The sequence below is a fragment of the Zingiber officinale genome, chromosome 4A, assembly GCF_018446385.1.
Source record: "Zingiber officinale cultivar Zhangliang chromosome 4A, Zo_v1.1, whole genome shotgun sequence".
NCBI classification, from domain to species: Eukaryota; Viridiplantae; Streptophyta; class Magnoliopsida; order Zingiberales; family Zingiberaceae; genus Zingiber; species Zingiber officinale.
The window spans coordinates 89,894,946-89,901,321 of NC_055992.1; positions in this window are offsets into that span (position 1 = coordinate 89,894,946).

The window sequence follows — 6,376 nt, forward strand, 5'->3', positions numbered from 1 at the left end:
GAGAAATTTTTATTTTAAAATTTTCGAAAATAAATTAGGAAGTTTTAATTTTGTGATTAAAACTTTCCTTGTTTGGAGGGAATAAGGTGGCTGGCCATTAGAGGTTTGATAAGGAAATTTTAATTAAATTTTTCTTCTTAAACATTGGCAAGGAATATAAGAAAATTTTATTTATAAAACTTTCCTTATTTGCCAAGACCAAGGAATATAAAAGAGAGGGTAGAGGTGCCTAACCTCATAACACATAATCTAGTATTCCTCTCTTCTATTCCTTGGTGGTGTGGTCGGCCCTCTCACCTTCATCTTCTCCTATTCTTCTTCCTTGGTGGTCGACGGCATCTCATCTCAAGGAGCTTGGTGGTGGCTGGATCTTGTTAGAGGAAGAAGGAGAGATAGGAGACTTTGTTTCTAGCATCCCTTAGAGCTTGGTGGTGGTGGCCAAACCTCATCTTCTCTTGGAGTTCTTGTGGTGGCCGAAACTTGCTTGAAGAAGAAGGAAGCTTGGGTGGATTCTCATCTCGGTAGATCGTCGCCCACACGATGTCCGAGATAAGAAGAGGAATACGGCAGAAGATTGTGAGGTTTATAAGCTATAAAAGGTATAACTAGTTGTTAGTTTCTGCATCATAACTAGTTCATCCTTTTATTTAGATCTTAAAATACCAAACACAAGAGGCTAATGAATCTAGGTTATCGAATTTATGTTTTTGATTTTATGTTTCTTTTATTTTTCGAACTTGTGATTCGATTGTTCTTTTTGGTTAAACCTAGGGTTACTATAAGGAAATTAAATATTGAATTTCATTGAAAGGCTTTGTCTAGGAAGTGGTGGATGCTCCCATACCCAAGAAGGCCTAGTGTCTCTCCATGTTTAACCTGGAAGTTGATCTCTGAAATTAATATTTAATTGAATTTGTAACATGGGTGAATTTGGATCAATAATGTTAAGCATCGTTTGCGATCCAAGTCTTAACCACTAAGAACAGATAAGTTGAATTTGGAATCAATAATGTTAAGTTCTGTTTGTAATTCCAAATTTAATTTCTAAAGAACACAATAGATTGTTAGGAATGGTTCAGGACTTGTACAAAATTTTTGTACAGGGGAATCGATACGATATTTCTAGTAGCAACCAACAATTGGTATTAGAGCTAGGGTTTGCCTCTGTGTGTTTGGTTTTCAGTTTAATTATGCACATGCCATACATAATTTAGACAGGATAATAGTAGGATGTGCCAACTCTGTGGTTGCAGGCTCCAACTATTATGACTTATAGATATTGTGTATGATTGGACCCTTGGACATGTCAAGGGCATTTTATGTGTGTGCATGATTGTATGTATTAAATACTGTAGGAGTTGTATTAGTTTTAGGATTTTACATTTTTGTTTCGATCTAGATTACATGTACATTCCTTTATGGAATATAGGATCGATATATGTAAAATTCTATTTTTGTCGCGGATCGTATCCATTCGAGGCGTGGTACTATTTATGGACCAGAGGTGCAGCGAAAAAAGAAGCAAGATAGATACGGCGACTAGACCTGATTGCGGTAGCTAAAGATGGCAGCAGCTAGGATTGGTAGCACACGGAGGATAGTAATGGAAGAAGCCATAATAGTTGGAAAATTAATTTCCATATTTATTGCTTTTATTTACTGTGATGTGTGCTTGCATGGTTAAAATTCCTCACCTTAAATAACTAAGTAGGAGAGGGATTAGTAAATAAATTCCACGGTCTCCATTATTGGTTTGTAAGTGATGAAACAAACTTGCGTGTTGGCTCTGAGTGCCTCCCTCCACAACGGATGAGTTTGTTTGCGGATCACTAGATCAAACTTCCTTTATGAATGATTACTGGTTTGTAGGTGATGCATTCAAACTTGCGTGTTGGCTCTGAGTGCCTTCCTCCACAACGGATGAGTTTGTTTGCGGATCACTAGATCAAACTTTCTTTATGAATAATTATTGGTTTGTAGGTGATGCATTCAAACTTGTTGTTGGCTCTGAGTGCCTTCCTCTACAACGGATGAGTTTGATTGTGGATCACTAGTTTAAACTTCCTTTATGGGTAATTATAGAAAATTGTTTGGGTTTGTGTGATCTTCTCTAGGTAAAGGAGCACAATCTTAGAAGTAATCAAGTAATGGTATACACTTAGGTACATTCAATAGTATCCTCCCCAACGAAGTCAATGTTATTATTTGTGTGACCAAAGGAAAACCAACTATTAATTGTCATAAAGTTAGGTTGACAAGATAATTAATGGGGAAGACCCTCCTCTTACCAATGTCTGAATTTGTATATGTCCACACTAATGTGGCATACAAAATTCACGGTATTTGAGGTGTTGGTGAATTTAAATGATATTATTTTATGGAATCAATATTATTTTAAATTCAAAGTTTTGACCAAATATTTGACCAAAGACAGACCAACTATTAATTTTATTTGTCATAAAGTTAGGTTGACGAGATAATAAAATTAATGGATAAAATCTCCTCTTAAAGTTTGAATTTGTATACGACCACACTAATGTGGCATACAAAGTTCATGGGGATTTTGAGGTATTGGTCTTGACCAAATATTTTTGTGATTCTTAGGATTTTAAATGTTTGTCAATCCCCTAGCTGTTATACTATATAATAGACTTAGTAGTCCAAATTATAATGATTGGAAATAAAACTTAGACATTAAGGTCGACCGTCCTCTCAGAACTGAGAACAATAAAGGTGTATTTTATTCATTAGTTGTTGAAACATGTTTAGTGGTATTATCTACCAGTACATGGTGTGTAGATACAGGAGCCACTGATCATGTCTGCAATTCATTGCAGGGGTTCCAGGAAACCCACAACTATATAAAGGAGAAATCACCATCTACATGGGCACTGCTGCAAAAGTAGCAGCTGTTGTAGTGGGAGATGTTTATCCTCTGACAGGAATAAAACATGGATTTTGAGAAATTATCTTTACGTACCAAGTTTTAGAAAAAGCTTGATTTCAGTTTCTAAAACTATTCAAATAACTTGATATTCTGTCTATTTTGATAACAAAGTTGTTATCAAGAAAAATAGGGAAGTTATCTGTTCTGGTACGTTGGTTGGCAATTTATAAATCCAAGAACTCGCATGATGCAACAAATATAAATTAATAATACATCTTCTAACTCTAAGAGAAAGCAACCTTCGAAAATGAACCAATCATATCTTTGGCATCTAAGGCTAAGTCATATTAACTTGAGTAGGATTCAAAGGATAATAGCCGATGAACTTTTGGGTTCATTGGTGGTGGAAAACTTTCCAACCTGCAAGTCTTACTTGGTAGGAAAAATGACCAAGAGGTTTTTTAAGTCTAAGGGGTATAGAGCCAAAGATGTATTGGAATTGGTTCATTCTGATTTGTGTGGATCTATGACTATCCAGGCAAGAGGTGGTTTCGAATATTTCGACGATTATTCGAGATACGGGTACATTTACTTGATGCACCGCAAGTCTGAGTGCTTTGATAAGTTCAAAGAATACAAGGCTGATGTGGAGAAACGTCAAGGTAAAAGTATCAAGACACTACGGTGAGATCATAGTGGCAAGTACCTCTTAGGAGAGTTTAGGAGTCACTTATCAGAAGTCGTGATTCAATCCCAGCCGACTGCACCTAGTACACCACAACAGAATGGTGTGGCAGAACGAAGGTATAGGACTCTTATGGAAATAGTTAGATCAATGATGAGTTATTCAGAATTACCAAATTTATTTTAGGGATATACTCTGGAAACAGAAGTGAATATAGTACCTTCTAAGTCAAAACCCTCTACTCCCATAGAATTGTAGAATGAGTGTAAGCCTAGTCTAAAGCATATTCAGATTTGGGGTAGTCCAGCACATGTGCTGAAGGGAGACACTGATAAGTTAGACAGGAGTTCACTTGTTTGTGGGTTATCCTAGAGAAACAAAAGGAGGTTTATAGTCCTAAAAATCAGAAGGTCATTGTTGGCACCAATGCCCGATTTTTAGAAGAGGACTATGTAATAAACCACAAACTCATGAGTAAAATTGTTCTTAAGGAAATAATAAGGGACACGTCTAATCTAGTACCAACAATACAAGATGAGATACCACAAGAAACTGCAACACGTGTCACAAATGATGCTCAATTGCAGACAGTGCCTCGTTGTAGTGGGAGGGTTGGTAGGCAACCTGAAAGATTCATGTTTTGGGAAAGTCTTTGGACTAGATCCCTGTTAAACATGAACCTAATTCCCAGAAATATGACAAAGCACCCCAAGATAAAGATGTAGCATCTTGGCAAAGAGAAATGAATACAGAAGTAGAATCTATATATTCTAATGAAGTCTGGGAGCTTATAGAACCACCAAATGGTGTAAAAGCCATTGAGTGTAAATAGGCCTACAATAGAAAAAGAGGGACAGACGGGAAGGTGGAAACTTTCAAAGCAAGGCTTGTTGAAAAAGAAAATCTTTTCACCGATAGTCATGCTTAAGTCTATCTGGATTCTTTTATCTATTGCTGCTCATATGGATTATGAGATTTGACAAATGGATCTCAAGACAGTTTTCCTTAATGGAAGTCTTGAAGAAAACATCCATATTAAGCAATCAGAGGGGTTTATTGCAAAGGGCTAAGATCATCTAGTATGTAAATTCAATTGGTATATTTATGGACTGAAGCAAAGCTTCAAGGTCTTGGAACATCCGGTTTAATAAAGTAATCCAGACCTATGGATTTATTCAATGTCCGGATGAGTCTTGAGTATACAAGAAGTGTGATGAAAACGTGGTGGTATTTGTTGTATTATACGTAGATGACATTTTTGATAGTTAGAAACAATATCAAAGTGTTATCGGAAGTAAGGGTATGGTTGTCCAAGTAATTCGATATGAAGGACTTGGGAGAATGTGCACATATTCTCGGGATCAAAGTAATAAGGGATCGCAAGAAAAGGATGTTGTGCTTATCCCAAGCTTCATATATCGATACGATCCTAGCTCGTTTTAGCATGCAAGATTCCAAGAAAGGTCTTTCTACCTTTGTGGCATGGAGTATCTTTATCTAAAAAGATGTGTCTGAAGACATCAAAAGAGATAGAAGAAATGAAGGTAGTTCCTTATGCTTTAGCTATAGGAAGCCTAATGTATGCTATGTTAAGAACGAGACCGGAAATCTATTTTACCGTGGGCATGGTTAGCATATACCAAAGTAACCCAGGATCGGGACACTAGACTGCCGTAAAGCATATATTATAGTACCTTAGAGGGACTAGAGATTATATGCTAGCTTACAAGGCAGATGATTTGCTCCCTGTGGGTTTCATGGATTATGACTTCCAATCTGAAAGGGACAATAGTAAGTCGACCTTAGGGTTTTGTGTTTACTTTAGGAGGTGAAGTCATAACAATGGAGGAGTGTTAAGTATAGGTGCTTTTTCGAACTCCACCATAAAAGCATAGTATGTAGTAGCCTCTGAGGCAGTCATAGAAGCTATATAGCTCAGAAATTTCATCATGGACTTAGACATGATTTCTGGTTTGTCCAAAAATTATTATAATTTATTGTAATAATAGTGGTGCAGTAGCAGACTTGAAGAAACCATAAGTCCATAAGGCAAGTAAACACAATAGAGCGTAAGTACCACCCAATACGAGATATTGTATAATGAGGAGAAGTTGTTGCCGCCTAGATTGCATCAGCCGATAACCTGGGAGATCCTTTCACTAAGGTCCTTAAGGTAAGAGCTTTTGATGGGCATGTTGAAGGGTTGGGCATCAGATGTATGGCAGGGTATATGGCAGCATAGTCTTTTAGTATAAGTGGGAGATTGTTGGAATGTATATTAAAAGTCTAGTTTTTTGTATAAACATTTACTTAGAAATAAGAATCATTTTGGTCAAATATCTACATTTATAAGCTAAGTGTAGTTGTTCAATTAATTTATATTGTAGATAACATGGTGTGCGGTGTCACACACAGAAGATCATGTTATCAATTCCTTATAAATTATAAACAGTAGCTCACGATTATGATGGAAAGGAACAAATCATTGGAATAGTCGTAGTGTAATTTGGTATTAGTTTATCTTAACTATAAAATTATACTAGTGCACTCTGAGTGTATTGAGCAGGATCATTTAAGGTTAGTTCTTTTTATACTGAATAAATAAAAGAACAAAACTTTTGTTATTATGGAAGTGTGTGCTCTTAATCCTGATATAATAACAAGAACATATATCTAGTATTTATTTCTTTAACTTATCAATGGGTAAGATTTAGTTCGATAAATCAAGAGGCCCGATAAGTTGGGAAATGATATTATTTATAGTGTGTGTTGTTGATTATAGAAAGAAACTGTGTCCTAGTAAT